We start from the raw sequence: 21,895 nt of genomic DNA on the forward strand, positions 1-21,895 counted from the left end.
TGCCTATATAAACTAAACCCTAAGGAGATATCAGTAGCACAATCTCACGAATCTCTTGTGTAAACTTGTTTACTTATCATAGTGGAAATCATCGGGCCGTTGTCGCCGTGGAGTAGGTCTCACCAACCGAACCACGTAAATCTCTGTGTTCTGTTCTTGATTGTTCTTTACTATTCCTATTGTTTGTCTTGGATTACTCATATTGTTCACATTAACCCCGATTGACATAACAAACTGGTATCAGAGCTGATGTTTTGAGGTTTCTGTGATGGCGAAATACGAGATAGAGAAGTTCGATGGAAGTAACGATTTTAATCTTTGGAAGATTAAGATGCGAGAAGTATTAGTTCAACAGGGTCTGCTGAAGACGTTGAATGGGAAGGCTGCACTCGCTGAATCACTTTCAGAAGCAGAGAAGGAAGATCTCATGGAGAGAGCTCATGGTCAGATTCTACTCTGTTTGAGCAATGAGGTCTTGCGGGAAGTAGCGACGAAAAGTACAGCCGATGGGCTATGGAGTAAGCTGGAGACAAGGTATATGACGAAATCTCTAACTAATCGTTTGTATCTAAAGAAGAAATTATTTAGTTTACAAATGTTAGAAGGGGAATTGTTGAAAGACCATATGGATGAACTCAATCGAGTATTCTTAGATTTGGCAAATATACATGTCAAATTCGAAGAAGAAGATAAGGAAGTACTATTGCTTGCATCCCTGCCACCATCATATGAAAGCTTTGTTGATTCTTTTATGTCTGGTAAAACAACTACAACCTTTGAGGATGTTAAAGCAGCATTGAACTCGAAGGAGTTGAGACGGAGGTCAATGGAAGAAAGCAACTCAGGAGATGGTTTGGTTGTAAGGGGAAGGTCGCAACATGTGGTCGATGGGAAGGGCCGATCACGGTCTAAATCGAAACCTAAGAAGTACAAATGCTTTAACTGTAAGATGAAGGGGCACTTCAAAAAGAATTGTCCTGAGCTTAGGAAGAAGCCAGCAGATGCAACAGTCATCGAAGAAGATGATGGTAGTGTCTCGGCAATCATTGAAGAATGTGATGAAGCTATGGTTCTGGCGATCAATGCCTGCTTCGCTGAAGATAGGTGGATTTTGGATACTGGTTGTACATTCCATGTATGTCTTCATGAGAAATGGTTTTCCACTTACACAGTCACTAATGGTGGTAAGGTGTTAATGGGAAACGATGCTCCTTGTAAGGTGGTTAGAATTGGTACTATTCTGATCAAGATGCACGATGGTGTTGTGAGGACTATAACAGACATCAGACATTTTCTAGAATTGAAGAGGAATCTAATCTCTTTGGGAACTCTGGATGATAATGGTTGCAAATATGTTGGTGAAGGTGGTGTTCTTCGGATTTATAAGGGGAGTCTTACAGTTATGAAGGGGTTGAAAAATAATGGTCTATATGTGCTACAGGGAGGAGTAGGGAGACATACAAAGAATTTGGCGACGTTGTGACGTTCGATACAACCAAACTAACAAATAGATATGGTCTTCATTTTATTCCTTTTGTTGGCATTAACCATCATGGACAATTCAACCTTTTCGGTTGTGGTTTATTGTCTAATGAAGACACAGATACGTTTAGTTGGTTGTTTAGGACTTGGCTTGATCGCATGGATGGTAAGGCTCCTGATGGTATTATTACAGATCTAGATCAAGCTATGTGGTGTGCTATTGAGGAAGTTTTTCCTAATACAAGACATTGATGGTGTCTTTGACATATGATGAAGAAGATACCTCAGAAACTAAGTAGCTAAAAAGACCACAAGAAGATAAATACTACGCTACATGATATTGTTTACGACACACTTAGCACCGAAGAGCTCGAGTCTAAGTGGAAAAATATGATGGATCATTATAGTTTATGGGATAATCGATGTTTGGATGATATGTATAGAGAGAGGAAACCATGGATTCCAATATTTGTGATACCTTACTTTTGAGCGGGAATGTCTACTTCCCAACGAAGTGAAAGTATGAATGCGTTTCTTTGATGGAAATGCCAACGCGAAAACCTCATTAAAGGTTTTTTTTGAACAACAAAACGTAGCTTTAAGGGACAAAGTTGAAAAAGAGGCAAGAGAAGACTTCAGGTCTTATAATTTTGAGTTGCATTGTGTGACTCATTTCGAAATTGAAAAACAGATGAGAGGCATTTACACCTATGTTGTAAAAGGCGTGCCAAAGTGCCCAAAGCGACATGTTGCCAAAAAGGTCGCTTCGTTTGGAGGCAAAATCCCCTAGTTCCCCCTGGTGGCGCCTTCAGACGCTTAGCGAGCGCCCCTTTTAACCGCCTTAGGGGAAGCGTTATTCGGCCGAAGTCGAATAGGTGGTTGTCCAAAGAATTTGAGTTTGTAGGGTTTTAGCCCAACTCAATAGTCCACCCAAATCAATTTTTTTAAATCAATTTCTCTCTCCGCTCTTGCCCTAAATGACTCATCCTCCATGACCGAGAGTTCTTCTCCAAAGTCAAGGGCTTCTCTCTAGGTAACTCGATTTCATCCCTGTTCATCTTCTCATTCTTCTTCTTTAAGTTCTTCATCTTCTTCACTTTCTTCTTCTTCTTCTTCTTAAATCTTAATGTCATTTAATTTAAATGAGGAAGCATACTCTGTTTTTTTACTTTTGCCCTGAACGACTCATCCTCCATGACCAAGAGTGCTTCTCCAAAGTTCACCTCTTCTTCTCCAAAGTTCAAGGGTTTCTCTCTAGGTAACTCGATTTCATCTTTTTTCATCTTCTTCTACGTTAATTTCTTTATCTCCTTCACTTTCTTCTTCTTGTTAAATCTTAATGTCATTTAATTTAATCAGCAAGCACACCTTGTTTTGTTGTTAAAACACAGTATGGTTGCTATCCATGCCTATCATACTTTGTTTTGATGGTTGATAAACTTTTAGATCTTTACAAGACTTAAGTTTTGATGGTTGATAAACTTGACATTGCATTAATTGCTTGTGTTTTTGTTAGTTAATTGCTTGTTTGAATGCTTTTTAATACTTTTGATGCTTTGATGTTAAGTTTTGAATCTTTAATATTTGACATTTGAAAGTTTATTTAGTTATTTGTATGTTAGGTATGTATGTGTTACTTAAATAGGTAGTTTACAGGCTAAAAGGCAGCCGCAACCTTTGTATGAGGCGGTCGCCTAAGCGCGCCTAAGCTCGCCAAGCCGAGGCGAGGGGGTTGTCGCTTGCCTCACACCCAAACAACATAGATCTACACACTAGCTAAGTTTCAAGATTTTCTGCCAGAACTTGCTGGAAAACTTACTTGTGACTATGTGGATGTTAGAGAGTATGGAACACTGTATGAGTATTTAATTTCAGAGAAAATGGATTATGGTAAGGCTAGATATTCGACGGTTTTTCATCTTATTGAGTGTGATATCAAATGCATTTGTCTTTTGTTTGAGTTTAAGGGCATGTTATGCTGTCATTTACTGATGGTGTTGTGTAGAAACGATGTGAAGATCATACCGGAGAAATACATTCCAAGGAGATGGAGGAAGGGTGTGAAAAGATCTCACAATCGGGTTAGCGTCAACTATGGCGGGTGTGATACAACAGTAGAGAAAAAACGCCATGATGAATTGTGTATATCATTCAACGAAATAGCAGATGAAGCATCTTTGGATGACAGAAGCAGTAATCATTTAAAAGAATGGATGTCCAAATATAAGTTGAAGATGAACTCAAAAGAGGACAAGAGAACTAATTCAGGGACAAGCTGACAAACGGGTTATACGACCGACTGTGAGGGTAATGCAAAAGAAGATATTCGTGATCCATTGTTAATTAAGTCGAAGGGTCGTCCAAGAGAGATTAGAATTAAAAAGAAAGCATACAAAAAGAGAAAAGTAAGTTGTGTTTGTGTACATTGCCTATATTTATGTTCTACACTTTTTTTATTTTGTGTAATGTATTAAATCCTACTATGTTTCTGTTTACCTGTAGGTTTCAACTTCTAAAATGTTTCCATGTGAGCCAGGGTTGAATATACAAGAGAGTTCGCTTGATGATAGTCAACAAAACATATATTCTACACCGGAACCTAGGATGGTAATTTGTTTACCTTACCTCTTTTGTTCTTAGTTAGTTAAGAAAACTTAATAGTTTGTGTTTATTTTTTTATTTTCACCGTGTAAAATGCCTTCATGTCAGCCTGTGTTGAATACACAAGAGAGTTCGTTTGGTGATAGTCAACAAAATATATACTCTACACCGGAACCTAGGATGGTAATTTGTTTACCTTACCTCTTATTTAGTTAAAAATCTTAATATGTTTGTGTTTACTTTAGTTTAGAAATCTTATCATATTTGATTACAAGTGAAGTCTAACATGGACTTATTGATGCGAGTGTATCGTCCTCAATTTGCAAGTGGTTCAACTTTCCCGTTTTCAGCAGATGCGGGGGTTCGACAATTTGATCATGCAAGAACACGTTTTCAATTGATCGACGAGCTAGATAATGTGTTTAATTTTTCAGCTGACGACTAAGAAAAATACATAATGGCTGATTATGGTCGACTTTTATGTTTTGATTCAGGAAGCATGTCGTTTTGATGTTATTTTTGGATTATATAGTTTTGTCTACTATTTCATCTATGTTGTAATGGTTGATTATGACAGTATATGATAGGAAGCATGAAATTCTACTGTTTTGATACTTCTATCTTTGGAAACATGAAATTTGGGAAGCATGAATTTCTTTTAAATTTTTGTAATGGTTGGTTATATGTGCATGTTTCAAATTCAAGAAGCATGAATTTCTTTCAAATTTTTGTAATAGTTGGTTATTATACATGCAAGTTTCAAATTCAGAAAGCATGAAATTCTTAAGGCCAATTTTTTTTTCCAAATTTTACAATACCTGACGGTACATGAAATCTTAAGGCGGAGCACGAATTTTTTTCAACTAATGAGAATAGTTATATGTGCAAGTTTCAAATTTAGGAAGCATGAAATTCAGGAAGCATAAAATTTTCTAATTAGTTTAGTTTCTAATAGTTTCATAGTACAAACAGTTTAATTCCTCAAATACCCCAGCAACAACCAAATAGTTAACTAAATCTTTCCAGTGCTTTTCAACTTCAACTCTGCATTTTTTATGAGATCTTTCTTTAATTCTTCACATTGTCGGTAACGCTCCGTAGCTTTATGAGATTCCAACTCCAAAGGCATTAACTTTTCAACAATACAGCTTATTTCATCGTCTTCTCTCGTAGACACCTCCGATATGCCATCAAAATCATAAATATCTTCTCTGAAAATGTGAAACCCACATCCACGCTTTCCATCATAATATGACTTTGGGCAAGAATAGAACCTTCGACGTTCAAAGTTTGATGTCATGAGCTTGGCAGGACCATCCCCACGTGGACTTAAGCAAAGTTCATCCATCCAACACCAAAATCCACAACCCTTGTCACTAAATCCTCTCTAGACATATAGTGAATGATCGTAACTACATTTGAATTGTTCCAATTACTTCAAATAATGTATATAAAATATAGTAAAAAAAAAAAATGATACCGCTTGTGGACACTTTGTGAACCATCGATTACGATTGCGCTCAATTCTGGAAAGCAATACCTTAAAAAAACCATTCGAGTAAGCACACATGATCTGTTTTCTTTCTTCTATGGAATCCAGAATCATTGATTTTCTATTTTCAAAAAATACATAGACCTTTATTATAACCTCAAAATAGTATCTAAATAAACACACGGAACTAGGTGTGAGATTCGGTCGGGCTCGGGCTTAATGAAGACGAACTCGGGCGGATCGGGCAAGCCAAATATCCCTATTGTACTGCCTGTAGCTTGCCTGTGCCCGCCAACCCGAGCAGGCTTCAGCGGTCCCGGCCGGACGGGCTCGGGTTATTTAAGAAAAAAATTTAATAATTAACCAACCATTTCATTTATCATTGTGTTTTTAATTAAAGAACACAATTACATCTCAGATTTATGAAACACTAGATTACAAATAACATCTAAATGAAACCCTAGATTACAAAATTATGGAACGCTAGATTACAAAAAACATCATCACAACATCTAATTGATTACGAAAAGATTCAAAAAGATTTATGAAACCCTAGATTACCAAAAGGTCCTCTTGTTTTACATCTCAGATTTATAAAAATAGATCGAAGTACTAAACAACAAACTAATTAATGATCGAACTTGAAGTTCAAAAGGATTCAAAACTTACTAAACAAACCAGAAACAAATTTACATAAAAAACGTCTCAAAAATAAAATAAAAAACACATCAAAAACATAAAAATGAGGATACTAATGCCTAAGATGATGTTCAAAGACTTAACCGCGTCATGTGATCATAAACCATCCACGTATACCGAACTTCAACTTATTTTCTTAACCCATATGTAGACTAGACAAAGATATTACATGAGATGGGAGGGAGAAAGAGACCGAGAGACTAAAGAGAGAGAGAAGCGGAGAGGGGAGCATTTCGGTTTAGGTTGGAGGTTGCCTATTTATAGTCTCCAAGGGATGCCCCTTATAATCCAACGGTTGGAGTCTATTTTGAAGAGACACCTTACCTCAGCCATTGGATCTTAAGAAAAATATGCGAGTTCGGACGGGCGGACCTCTTGGACCGGGTAGCGGGCGGATCTGTTCGGATGGGTAGCGGGCGGATATTTTTTGGACGGGTAACGGGCGGATCTGTAACTATCTTTTCATTGAGAATCGTAGTAGACATATTAACTTGCCGCTCGACCTCATGTAGCCAATCAAGGAACTCTTAAATCGGCAAATAGCCATTGAAGAGTGATATCGCTGTCTTGATTTTGTATTCATCATAATCTCTACGCCGGTATATGTGATTGGGATAATAGTTACCTGCGTTTTCTTGTTTGACAACATATTGCGGAAGTGGTTGTGTTCTGCCTTTGTTTCCATTAACAACTTGGTTGTGGGTAAATCCCTCAACAGGTTCTTTGTTAATAGGTTGCCTAGGGTTTGTATTGACATTCAGGTTGTTAATCATCTCCCCCACTTGGACTAGTTGATGACTCAAACCGTCAATTTTTGCCCATAATAGCAATGTTACCTTTTTCACCGTCGAGGGTTGTATTTTTGCTTGTCTTCTGCCATTAAGCCAGGAGAAACCTTGCTCTTGATGCCAACTGACGCAGCGGAAAATTTCGAAAAGAATTAGATTTTCGTCTAAAACTTTTAAAACCTAGAAAAGAGCCTTTAGATCTCCGTATTAAGACTTGTAGAACCAATTAACAAGATTAAACTACATTACTCAATTTCATTGATCAAACTTAAATGAATAAAACAACTCCCAGGTCCCCCATTATATAGTACCTTAATCTACTCAAACTCAAATAACAATTTGTAATAAATAAAATACTAGTTTTCTAAACCTAATCAAATTCTAATAACAACTTCTAATTAAATAAAATACTAGAATCTAAAACCTGTAAAGTTTCATAAATATATAAAACTTCTAAAACTAATAATTGTCTACTAAATAAAATAGGAAACTACTAAAATAACTAGATTTGATGATATCCAAGTTTTATGGAAAATCATCTGAAAATCTCCCTGCATCAGGTAGCGAGCGGGCATATTGGGTCGGAACTCGGATATGAGGGCTTGACCAAGTCCCTCCCTCTAAAGCCCGTAACATCGGGTCAGGTATGTCCGGCTCGGGTTCTTTGCGATCTTCGGGTACTAACGGTCCGGGCTAATTGGGTCGGGTCTCGGGCAGTGGCGAAGCCAGAAACTTTTATGAGTGGGGGCACCTCTTTGTTATAGGTAATGAAAGAATTCCACAGTACACGATCAGTGGCGAGGCCAGGATTTTTTTGATGTGGGGGCACATTTAAGTCAAAGGAAATAACAAACTCGTGCGCTATAAGAAATGACTTTTATAAAATTTTACCTATCATCACGATTTTCTTCTAAATTCTTGTCTTTGTTATTTTCTTATAAATTACTACGAAACGTCTTGAGTTGTGACGATTATTAATCCATAATTCTTCGCTTAAAACGTCTCCTTATGATTTTTTTCGGAACCAAACATATATAATAGGATTAGTTTATGAAGAATTTATTGAAAATAAAAGGTTTATTATATCGCCTACCTTTAACTAATAATCGATTGTTATTGTTGATATCTTTTTCGTGGATCGAAAAATTGAAACATATTGAAAATACCAACTATAAGCCTATTCAAAATTAATAATAAGTTAAAATTGTTTTGAAGTTAATCTAGAAGAAACTAATCACTAAAATATTTTAAAAATTTGAGAAAAATACAGAGAACTTAGTTTTGAATTAAACAAATTGAAGATATTATGAATCTCAATTTAATTTAAATAAGATAAGAATTTTTGTCTTGACTAAAGTTGTTTCGACAAATTTTATGACGGTTTCGCAAAAAATTGTAGGATGGTGGATGAAAATTTATTTTGAGTAAAATTGCCACAATAGGGATTTAAATTAACCGTGGGATACTGGGATGTTTGAGTGGATGTTAAATTCTTTTTTTTTTTTTTCATAAAAGTGGTGGTAGTTGGTAGTACTTGGTACTCTCCGTTAATTGACCGTCATAAGTGGGCAAGCATTAGTGATTAAGTCATTAATTAAGTTGGGTGGGTTCTTATTAATGATGGGCTGGACTGTTGGATTATTGATAGGGTGGGTTATTAATAACGGGCTGGTAAATTAAATGGTTAATTTGAGACACTTACAGGATGTACTAAAAGCACCTCCTAATAAACTAAAGAACTCACATATGGGTCTGTGGGGGCACGCGCCCCCACAGGCCCCTATGTGGGCTCGCCCCTGTACACGATCAAGCTAGGATCGAAAAGCAAATTCTAGACAAAATTTTATTTATAGTTTAGATATTCCGTGCAGTAGCGTGGCTGAGAAATTGGGGGTCCGGTGCCAAAATATTAGCGGACCCTTTTACATGTGTCTACATGTTTTTTGACATTGGATAATAAACACAAACTTTCGTATTCTAAACTAAATGATTACATTTAATATTTTTATTTAAAAAAATTTATCCTCGTTTTGTAGTAAAATGGCAATTAAACCTTCATAGTCAATCTTGTCTAAGAATTAAATTTTAAAAACAATAAACTTCTGAAAATATGAAAAAAAAAAACAATAAATACTTTACTTGTTAAAATTTGTTTAAACAATAAACAATCAAGACCTAATAATAAATTTTGAAATTGACTAATTCAAAATCTTTAAATAGTTTATGATGATCATAGTTGAATGAATAATTCAAAAGAGCATACAATAAATAATAAATTTTAATAGAAATTACCTTTGGATAGTAAAAGATTTATGTGCAATCCTGTTACCGAGTAAGTTGTACTTGTCCAATTTGATCTCGGAGATTTAAATACTGTCTACTTGTTTTTCGTATAATAAGAAACAAATCTTGTATGTTATAAGTAATAGTAGAATAAAGTTACTAGTATATTATCTAGTGAGAGAAGAATACTTTGAAGGTGGGTAGAAAGAGGAAGAAGGTAACAAAGATTCGTGAGATTTGTGGCTAGAGAGTGGGGGAGAGTTAAATGGGGAAGTGGGGAGTGGGGTAATGAGTCACCGCCTTATAAACTTTAACCCTAGTCCTTTACACAGAGTAAGTTTGAAAAGATGCTATACTTGGGGGCCATGTGGTGGGGGGCCTGTGCGGGAGCACACCCCGCACCCCCCACCACACGCTACTGATTCCGTGGTAACGATGCTAGATGATGAAGAGGAAGTGATCGTAATTGAAGAAAAGATGAAGATTAAGTTTTCTTTCTAATAACATGTTTACCACAGCAAAAGTCTAAAAAAAGACAATCTTGAAATTCAAAATACAAGTCACCGAAAAATCAGACAAAATCAAAATTAAGAGGGACGTTTAGAAAATTCATCATCTCTACGAGGCCATTTTATTTAGTTGGTCACTTTGAGGAGGTCAAAATTGAGTTATTCAATTCATAAGAACCAATTTTAAGCCAAGCATGACCTTTATAATGTATTTTTAATAAGTAGTCATCTTCTCTTAACAAAAAAAAAAGTAGTCATCTTAAACCAGACAATAATTTCAAATAGTAGACATTTTAGAAAAAAAAGTGTAAGTAGTAGAAATTTTCTAGAAAAAAAGAATGTTGTGTGTGGGGCTTGATCCTTTGACCTCAAGGTTGAAACATAATCACTTCACCAACTAAGCTAGGGAAGAACTATGTTTAAAATAGAAATATGTATATATATATAGATATATGTATCTAATATAGCGGCAAATGTCGCATAACATTAACGAGCCACGTTAGGGTCGTGGGGGCCTGCGCCCCCACGGGCCCCTATGTGGGCTCGCCCCTGGTCTCGGGTTCCCAGAACGTTTTCCCTCCCCTACACACAACCACGCTATTACATATCTGTTTCGGTTAGTCGAGCCATCGTTTGCAAAACACTATCCTAAGCAAAACAAAATATAGCATGACATTAGACCCTATTTGAGGGCAATTTTTCCCAAATTCATCTAGATATCAATTTAGAGAAAAATCAGATTAATTTCAACAATTTCAGAACACATAGAACATATATTAAAACAATTTCTCCCAAATTCATCACATTAGACAACTAGGGCACAATTTAGGGCAAAATCAGATTAATTTCACAAATTTCAGAACACTGAAAAGGGTATAGCAAAGTAGCTTCAAACCGAGTTGCTGTTACGAAGTAATTTGGTGCCAAAATCAAGCTTGAAATATTCCCAAGTTGGAACTTCGATTTGTAGAGAAAAAGAGAGAAAGAGAGAGAGCTAGAAATTCGAGAGTTAGACAACAATGAGTTCAACATAAGAGAGATAGAAAGAGGAAAAGAAGATCTTTGGACCTTACCTCGATCTGATGAACCCTAGGTGAACCCGTTGGGTGATGATTTGTGGCAAAAAATCGTGTTGAAATTCCTGCCCTAAATCCGAGCTGATGTCTGGACAAAGAACTTGGGTAAACCCTAGCGGAGAATTTTGGGTTTTGGTCGAGATGTGTTCTGATGGAAGAAAGTGGTTTTTCTCATTTTTTATAGATGGCCTCATCTGAAATCGACCAAACTTTGAGGGACTAAAGCACAAACTCGTTTCAAAACACATCTGCTGACCCTCACACGCCACCATCTATGCCCAGCTGGAGCGTCAACTCACCCAACCGGGATTCCCGCCGGGCATAGCATCATTTTTTGTTTACTTAATAAAACTATAATTTAGATTTTTATTATATAAATGAATGCAACAAATTAAATAAAAATTGATTTGACATCTTATGGAACTTTTAACCCATTTTTTCTCGTAAGAGCATCATTTAATATCTTTGAATCATGAGCCGATCTTTTCCATCCGCTAAGAGCTTATATGAACTCTAAGTCAAAATTATTAACAATTAACACATATTGTGAAACTACTACATGACGATTACGATAAACACTATCATCACATCCTGATATCATAGATAGGATATGTGTGTGAGCCATAGCTCCAATGCAATCCTGAATAAAGTTATCGTATAATTATACTTGTATAAAACATATGTCAAGATGAAATATAAAAAAACTAAAGAAATTGATTATCGTCGTTACACACTTTGAATTATGGGAAAAATCATTTATGAATCATTAAACCGTTTATGTGAACGAATCGGCATTAAACTCTTTATGAATCATTTCTTGAAACACTGTCCTTCTCAATGTTGTTCATAAGCAACAATCATAGAATTCCAAGAAACTTCATTTTTATTCAGACCCATCTCACCGAAATACCCTTTTTGCATCCATTTAAAACTCATTCTATTAGGATAGGTGACCTGCTTATCCAACCCAATTGGGTCAAATAACCCAGTCGGTTAGTATCTAGGTTATTTGGTACTTAGTATTTAAAAAAACTCTAAATACGTATTTGTAGTTATTGAGTTTGTATAGCTTTAGGAATCCTACTTGTATAAACACATGTAAACCAATGATAATCAATACATAAGAATTATTTTGTCAAGCACTCTCATCTCTCTATACCTCTCGCCCACTCTATCTTTCTCTGTCGATCAATCAAACTCTATTGGGTTCGATATTTCACATGGTATAAGAGCAAGGTTATTATTTTCACTTCTTGATAACTTTTTTCTCTATTATGGCTTAATCTCATGGTACTACTTCTGAAACTATGCCAACTTCTATGACTTCTTCTCCTATTATTGCTGTTCATCATTTGGATTCACCGACCTCAAATATCATTACCCCACTTTTAAGCGGAGATAACTATGCCTCTTGGTTTTGGTTTTGTTGATGGTACGATTCCAAAACCTTCTTCTCCATCTGACTTGCATGTACAGGGTCGTTGCAATGATCTAGTTGCGAGTTGGTTGGTTAATTCTGTTGCTATTGACATTCGCCAATCCATCCTTTATGACAAATCAGCTGCCGATATATGGCAAAACTTATATGAACGTTTTCATCAAACTTAATGCACCTAAGATATTCCAACTTAAGCGTGCTATATCTTCTCTTAAGCAAGATGGAATGGATGTTTCTACCTATTTCACGAAGCTCAAAACACTTCAAGATGAACTTCAATCACTTATGGTGTTTCACCATTGTCTTTGTGGCCAAGGCAAATCTATTCTTGATAGTACCAATCAAGATCGGACAATGAAATTTCTCCAAGGATTTCATGACCATTTCTCGGCCATTCGTAGTCAAAATCTCTTAAAGGATCCCTTCCCATCTCTCTTAAAAATACATAGTTTGGTCAAACAGGAAGAAACCCAACAAACCATTATGTATGGTACTAATCACGGAACTGAGGCAGCTGCCCTAGCAGTCAATCGTTTTGATCGTTCTTAGTCTACTCCATTAGATCGTTTCGACAAATCACGTTCCAAACGGGCTCGTCCATATTGTAACCATTGCCGCATGCATGGTCATGTGAAATAAACGTGTTATAAATTTAACGGTTATCCACCTCGCAATCGGCAAGGACCGGCTGTTGCATCGGTTTCTAACGACACCAAGTACATGGAGGTGTCGTTAGCCACCTCGATGACACAAGAACAGGTCAATTTCTTAAACAATTTATTGGATCATCAATGTTCTGCTGGAGGCACTCCCGCTGAGAGCACCGCCACCGTTTCCACCAGCCAGGCGTTTATACCTAAAGCCAATACTATAGGGCAATGGCAGAACTATGTAGAGGCATCCCCTGGCTGCAGCCAGGGGCAGAATTCATGAAACTTAAGTTTTGCAATGTGATTTTTTGACATTCAGTAGTGCTAGTGAGGGTGGTTTGATCCCCACACTCCACATTAGGTGTTCGAATCCCATGTCCCTCAAATTTAAGTCATTATTTTTTGAATTAATTCCATATTGACCCCTTATATTATGCATTTTTCACTTTTGGTCCCAATTTATGCCCCCTATTTCTGAACCACATACTATTTTGATCACTTTTTTTTTCTTTCTTAAGTGACGTTTTACCCATTTCTCTAGGTTCCATCTTGTGTTCTAATAATTTCTTTGCCCCCGAATTACCAATTATCACATACATTATAAACTCTTAATAGTTAATTTTTCTTAAGTTTTTGTTGTTTAAAGTTTAAACTATTAACTTTTCACGTAAATTTTATTTCTTCTAATGTGAAGTTTTAGAATCACTTGTTTTGGATCGTAAAGATATACACATATATATATATATGATAATAATAGTCGAAGAAAATGTTTTATGTGGCAAATTTTTTGCTTTTGAAATACTACTTATGAGTGCATATACATCGAAAATGAAAATTTTGCTCTCTTATTGATCTTAGGCTAGTCCGGGTTAACATAAAATCCAAGCTCCGCCCTTGCTATAGGCTCCGCCATCAATAAACCGAATATCAATATAGTTGGTACGTTTCTCACTTCACACCCTTGGGTTGTTGATTCCGGTGCGGCAAAACATATTTGTTGCACCCTTTCTTCGTTTTCTAACTATGTAATTGCACCGCCAAATTACTGTAATTAGTAACAAAAGCATTACCAACATAAACAAAAAAAATCAAATAAGTTGTAATAACTAAAGAATAAATTTCAATCAAAGCAACATTATCACAAGAAGCAGTAATAGCTCCACATAATGTAAACCCATCCAAATCTAGACTCATATCTCTCATTCTGAAGAACAATTTGAATGCTTGTTGTGGTTTGCCACGATTTGCATACCCAGAGATAATAGTGTTCCATGAGACATGAACTGGTTGAAGAATTTTGTCAAATAGTTGATGGCAATACGAATTTGTGCTTCTTTAGCATAAGAAAAGGTAAAATGCATGGATAGGAAGACACTGGGATCTTGTGTCCAATTGAAAGCTTTTTGAGCTGAAATAAGACTACCACATTTGGAGTAAAGGATGACAAAATGATAGGAAAAAAAGTTTGAAGAAAGAACAATGGATTTTATGTAAAGTGTGTGAAGTGATTTGCCTGTGCAAATATCTCTTTGGGAAATAAAGATTTTTAAGAGGTTTCAAAACCACTGAAGATTTCATGAGAGTTGGTTCATCTTCTATTTTAGCATAAACTTATCGCTTTCGTTCTCATTAATATTGTTGGTAATTTTCAAATTTAAATTGGCCACTGAATTTTCCGTGGACAAACAGTGAGGATGAATGGGTGTCATGCCCACTTAAAGGGTCCACGGGTTTTAGGCCCAAAATTAAATTCAAAAAGGGACTAAGGTCCAATCTTCCGAGAAAATAGGATTTTAGTTCCCTTTTGGAAGAAACATTAAACATTGTTGATACTTAAAGTGTTATGTATGACACATATAAAAAAATGAAATAAATTATGAAACTTTAACAATAAATATCACGTTATTTGTGAAATAAAACAAGAATCAATAAACAAAAAAACACTGTAACTTTGACATCTAGACATACTTTAACTATACTAAACGTGTTTTGTTGTAGAAATATACGTAATTGATACTAAATAACGTGTATATTGCGAAACAGATAGTAAGTTTGAAATCAATCGAAAAAATCTGAGAAAAAAAGAAAGAAAATTTTGGGGATTGGTTTTCAAAAGTGGGTTTTTCCTGATATAAAATGTTATGATGGGTATTATGATTAAACAGAAATGATAGAGATCTGTTTTTTCTACAGAGATGGGTCAATTTGGACTAAATATCCATTATAGTTATTATTTTGGCATAAAATCCTACATTAATATTAGGGTGGACTAAATGTGTGTTTAGGTGTAGATTTTTGGACTAGCAACCAAAAAATTACCATTTAAATTGGACGCATCCCAATGAGATGTCTCCACATCCTTTCGTGAGTTATAAATTAAGTGACCATCAACCCTCCATAGGCATCCGACCTGTCACTCTCTTGCTCTCATTTTTCTAGTTTTAGTTTTTAACATAGAAGATTATTTTGGGTTTTTTATGTTATCAAGTTATTTGGAATTTCGAGGTCGAGTATTTTAGTATTATCAACTTATATTTCGGAGTGTTCTCGATCTTAGACAAGGCGTACATACTTTGAACTAAGATAATTGTTAAGACATAATTCTTAACCCGTTGTGTACTCGTGGTTTATACCAGAAGGGGGGCAAATTACTGTCCAAAAGAATCAATACTGTCGAGCTTTGAAGTTTGTGTACAACACAATTTTTTCTGAGTGATTTCCATTTCAAATTGTTAGCAATATTTTTCCAACAAATATTTTCTGGTTTGTGTTTTGGAGTTTGCAGAAAAGGTGCCTGAGAGAGATAACGAGTCTGCAAGGGAGGATATATAATAGAGTTTCAAAATGAGGAGGAATAGAGCCATGGTGAGAGAGAGGGAATTTGAGTCGGATTGGAATTAGAAACTAAGGAAAGGGGAGGAGAGAGCGCAAACAGTTGAGGGACGGAGGGAAAACGACTTTTCCATGTTTTAAATGTAAACTTTTTCATTGCCTTTTCCAATATTTGTTTCTTACGCAATTTCGATTTTCACACTGTTTTAGTTGAAATAAACAACAGAAAACTGACTTTCCTACTAAATTTGATTTTCACAATTGTAAAAAAAATCGATTTTCACGCGTATCAAATGGATCCTTGATATTACGTTGGACAAGTAATTCAAATAGAAGTCTCCATATACAAACCCAAAGTGATGAGACATGACAATGTCCCATATGAATCTCCTAACTTGGGCTAGTTAGTATATTTCGAGCAGTTACTCTGATAAATCGAGTGCTTTTCTTACTCAGGTTTCTTCTTAGGAGTTGAACGCGAAATAATAGTTAAAAACGGGAGAAAGACACATTAGGGGCATTTTGATCAATTTTGTATTGTGGTAATTGTGGTCATTGTTGATGCTCGGGTAAAAATAGAATCTAAGATGAAATCGTGGGTGAAAACAGAAGTGAAATCAGAGTCGGGTGCGAAAATTATATCAAGTCAAAGTTTTGGTCAAAACTAGGACAAGTTTGGGCTTTTCAGTGCCACGTGGCGTGCAACCTGGCGGTGAGGGATAAATTCTCTGTACATCGGTGGGCACAATGGGTGATAACCGGTCTAACACGAAGCAATTTATTACCATGCACCTAAGGCGCATCCACCATATCTAACGGCTTGCATCATCTCCACGCTCGTGGTAGCATTCCTAAAGTGCGTCTCACACTCTTAAAGTACTCCCTGCTACACCAAATCAGTCCTAATCTCCTAGCACATTGTGAATTGGTTGGCACCAGATTGTTCTGTGATTGTATATTTAAAAGGAAAGGATTGATTTCTTTCTAGACAGAGATAGGGATCCAATTGAGCAAAACAGGGAAGTGTCTTCTCGGGTATAAACAGAAATTAGAGAATCAAGTTAGAATATGAAAATTTCAGAGAGATAGAGAGTTGTGATTGAAGAGGTATAGCTGGAGATCTTCATCAACAGGATAAAGAGATATCCTCTCGGCAAAATAATTGGCGGCGGCTTATAAAAGAAAAAAAAAAGAGAGAAGGAGAAAGGGGATACTTTTTAGACAACAACTGTGAGGGGGTTTAGCTCCATTTTTGAACTTAACTTCTCTCTCTGTTCTTCTTCTTCTCTGAGTCATAACGAAATATTAGAGAGAGAAGGAGAAGGAGAAGAACAAGAGAATCTCGGTTGTGGGGAATCATACTCTCTTTTAGCTCAACTAACAGAAAAATGAGAGAGAGAGAGTAGCAAAAGGAAACAGATTGCATCTTCTTCTTCTCTGTTCTTCACTGAAATTTTAGAGAAAGATAGAGTGAGTTTGTGAGAGACTATCTATCATCTGTTCTTCTATTAACAGGGAGTGATTGTAGAGAGAGGCAGAGAGCTTGGGAAGAAAATTCAGAGCAAAGATTGTAGAGAGATGAGAGGAGACTGTCTTCTTCTCTTTTGCTGTTATGATAGAAATTAAAGAGAAGAAATATTTCATTAATTCTCGAAATCAAGATTACAGATATTATTCGATTCATTGAGCTTATATAGCTCTTACAACTTAGTTAGAGAGAGTGAGTAACAGATTCGATTATAACAACAATAACTAACTTTAATTTGTTAGTTATGGTTGTTATTTTATTCTTGCTATAGGCACCACCGGAGTAAGTATTCTTAAACTTATATTTTGACACTTCAGTAACACTTCCTTCTACTATTAGCTTTAGACTTTATACACCTAGATTACACTTTAGTGTATTCACTGTCATGCCCCCTCAAGATGATGGGTCGAGAAGGACCATCAACTTGCTTCGTAGAGAGATAAACAAATCCTTAGAGAGACCCTTAGTGAGCAAGTCAGCTGGCTGTTCTAATGAAGGAATGTAGCGTATGTCAAGCTTCCCTAAAGCCACCAAATCCCTCACAAAATGGTAATCTACTTCAATGTGCTTAGTCCTGGCATGGCAAATGGGATTTGCAACAATATTCTTAGCACCCAAATTGTCGCAATACACAACCATGGGGAAGAAATCTTCTGATTCAGCTCAAGAAGAAGATAAGAAACCCAGAGTAATTCAGCAGCAGTGATGGAAAATGCTTTGTATTCAGCTTCAGTGGAAGACTTTGCCACTGTTGGTTGTTTCTTAGAGCACCAAGAGATAAGTGATTGGCCAAGAACAACACAAAAGCCACTGGTTGACCTTCTTGAATCAGGGCAGCCTGCCCAATCTGAATCAGAGTAACCCCTGAGCTTTGAAACATCTCCTAGTGTTATAGTAATCCCACAGTCTATTTTCCCTTTAACATACCTTAGAATTTTCTTCAACACTTGAACATGAGAAGACCTAGGTTCCTGCATGAATTGAGCAGCATAGTTCACAGCATAAGCTAAGCCAGGTCTTGTCATAGTGAGGTATTGAAGACCACCAATGATACTTCTATAAAAACAAGGACAAAGACAATAGTTTCATCAGACTTAGAGAGTCTATTTCCACCAGACACAGGAGTGCAACTTGGTTTTGAATCAGTTAAATCAACCTTCTCTAGCAAACCAAGAGCATATTTCTTTTGGGTAAGAAAAAGAGCAGGCGGTTCAGCTCTAGACACCTCAATACCCAAGAAAAAATGGAGAGTACCCAACATTTTCATAGCAAACTCTTTACTTAATGTAGCCACAAGGGGTGTAATAAGAGAATCACAACTTCCAGTTAAAATGATATCATCAACATAGAGAAGTAACACCATTATAGCAGACTCAGTTTGCTGAACAAACATAGAGTGCTCATGAGCACTTCTTCTGAAACCAGTGTGATTAAGAAAGACCCAAATCTCTGAAACCAAGCTCTATCAGCCTATTTCAAAATTCAAACCATGGAGACTCTTATGCAAATGACAGACATAAGAGGGGTAATTCAGATCAATGAAACCTCGAGGCTGAGTCATATAAACATTCTCTTGAAGAACTCCATGCAAGAAAGCATTAGATATATCCAACTGTTGAATCTTCCACCCATTTGACACAACCACATTTAGAACAGTCCTTTTTGTAGCAGCCTTAACCACAGGACTAAAGGTTTGAGAGTAATCCAAGCCATCCTTCTGATGATATCCTTTTGCAACTAATCTGGCTTTGTACCTTTCCACTGACCCATCAGATTTATATATCACTTTAAACACCCATTTGCAGCCCAATAGGTTCATAGAAGGAGTCAGAAAGTTCTTCATCTTGTTCATTTCTTTGTGAGAGGGAGTTGAAGAAAAAGGTGTTCTTTGTTAATACAATTTCAGAGAGTTGGTTGAATGTTATTTGTTTCTATTGAATCATTAAGTTTCTTTTCCTTTCTTCTCTGTTGGAAATAAATTCTTATTTTTTTTAGAGAGGGAGAGAAACAGAGACAGAGAAAGAATCCATTTTTTCAACTCATCTTGTTCATCAAACATCATCACAAAGCTTCAGATTTGGTGATTTTCTTTGCCTCTTATTTGATTCTTATTTCATGAGAATATTTATGACATCTTTGATAAGCATGAGTAACTAATTTTTCTAGTCTAGGGTTTTGATAAAGTTACAATTTTGCATGAGATATTAATTTATGATCGCATTAGTATGTTAAGCATCTCATATGCATTGATGTTCGACAATACTCGTGATTCCTTCGTCAGTTACATTTCCGAGTTGATTCGTTATATTTAGAATAGTCTCTTTAATGGCCAATACTTCTTAGGTAATAGTCGATTCTTGAGACGAGTATAATCTTTCATTACTTCTGCTTCTTGAAGCTTGATCCACCATGTTTAGGTTAGGTTCTTTAATGGTGGATACTTGCTAGTTGATAGGTAATAGTTAGAGTTGTTAGAAAAATTGATCATGTTGAGCCATACAAAAATATGAGGTTTAAGTTGATCCTTATGTATGTTTAGACTGGATTCGAAATCCTAGGTCCTCTCCCCCCATTGATCCGTTTACCGGTATTATTTGTCATCGTTATTTTAGTATTTTGATATTTCAAAAACCAAATCAATTTTGAAGAAAAACCGTGTTAGTTCTAAGTTTTAGAATAGGTTTGTCTTAGTCTCTGAGGATCGACCCCGGTCTTACCGGGTTTATTACTTGACGTCCGTATACTTGCGGGTGGAGACCTTTTTGGGAAACTTTCAAGGCCCGTAAAAAAGAAATTAGATAATCACTTTTGATATCAAATGAGATTTCTATGGGAGAGACTCCTACCCCGACCAAACTCCGTATTGGGGCTCCCATTACCTAAAATGCCTATGCTGATCGTAGAACTTCCATTCTCATATAGTGGCAAACAAAACGAATAAACAAGTTGTGTGCTGGAGGAAGACTTATCCATTCTCATATACTCACGCTACCATTCGTGAATCATCTCACTAGAGCGAAATCTGAACCTGAAACTATGGCGAAGACAGCCGGCTCGGCAGGAAGGAATGAGAAGCACTGAAGGAAGAATTCGAGAAAGTATAACGGAAGCAGAAAAGGAAGAGATATCCAAATCTTCTAATATATTTAGGATGCTGCATCAGTTTGCTTAAGGTCCATGCCCTCATCTCCCTTTACTGAAGCTCCATCATTGTCGGCTGCAGTAGCTCTTGCTTCATATCTCTGCTACAATTTCAGAAGTTTCTCCAAGCTCTTTTCTACGACTAAAGCAAGCAATTCTAGAGGTACAAAAGCTCCGACCTTCTTACTCTACGAAGCATTTTTGCACCGAGTGTAAGAATTCAGTATCTAAGTGTACTCGGAGCTTACGAAGAGGGTTGTACGAGTTCAGTCGTGTTGCGTAACGAGTCTAAGGGAGTGGAGTATGTTTTTTCAAAGGTAATGCAGTGCAAGAGGTCAGGTTGTTTATGATGTTTTTATGTTATATTAAATTTATGAAAACCCGATATTTAAGGTCAGCTTGTGTATAACTAAGTTTCAAAAAAAAGTAAGAGCTAAACTAGAGTCACTTTAAATATTGAACAAAGAGGTCTCGCAAGAATACACCTAAAAAAATTTCTGACCAGGGACCTCGGAACATCAGTGATAAAATTATGAGAGAATTTTTAGTACAAAAATAACTAAGAAGAATTAATATTTTTGAGTTTTCTTTGGAAAAATATGGTAGACAATTATCTTGCATATTATACTCGTTTTGTTATCAACGAGGATAAGTACATATTGAATTCTGAAAGAAGTTAATTACTATTTTGTTAACTATACCTATTACCGTTGCATCTGCAGAAAATTTTTTCTCTAATTTGAAGTTCATTAAATCTTGAGAATGATAGAGAACAAGAAAATTCAGACATACTCTAGACATACATCCTATGTGGCTTGCCGTGATTCGTTGTCTAGTGAATTAGAATCATAAAAAACACGAATCACAGCAAGCCACATAGGATGTAGGTCTAGAGTATGTCTGAATTTTCTTGTTCTCTATCATTTTTCTTAAATTTTATGTACGACCTACTATGCCACCACATAGTTTTCATGGGTTAATTGTTAAAGAAATTTCTGAATGTCTTGATTACTCAAATCACTAATGTTTTTACATCTAAAAAATGTAAGATGATCGAAATTTAGGTGATTGTAATTATTAGTAGGGTTATTTCTCTAATGGCCCCCAACTTTGTGACCAGCTTCCCGCCTGGTCCCCTACTTTACAAAAAATACCCATATGGCCCCCTTCCGTTATAACACCGTCACCCTCTCTCCTCCATCATGTTTTCTCTCTCTGCCAACTCACGCCACATCATCTGTTACGCCACCTCATCACCTTCTCCGGCAGAGGTCGCCGGCCGGCCAAATTTCCGGCCGGTGATCTACAATTTTTTTTATTCTCTCTCTCTCTAAAAAAAATTATTATTTTTTTTATTTCCTCTCACATCTCTCTCT

The 21,895-nt window shown here is 36.2% G+C and overlaps 1 pseudogene; it reads left to right on the forward strand.

Annotated features, from left to right (window-relative positions):
* Positions 1–3,761, forward strand: part of LOC147548209 (conserved oligomeric Golgi complex subunit 4 pseudogene) — a 36,988-nt pseudogene extending 33,227 nt beyond the window's left edge.
* The last annotated feature ends 18,134 nt before the right edge of the window (positions 3,762–21,895 follow it).

Source organism: Eschscholzia californica, unplaced genomic scaffold (genome assembly GCF_041429995.1).
Source record: "Eschscholzia californica isolate CP2 unplaced genomic scaffold, dmEscCali1.0.p SCAF_3, whole genome shotgun sequence".
Lineage (NCBI taxonomy): Eukaryota > Viridiplantae > Streptophyta > Magnoliopsida > Ranunculales > Papaveraceae > Eschscholzia > Eschscholzia californica.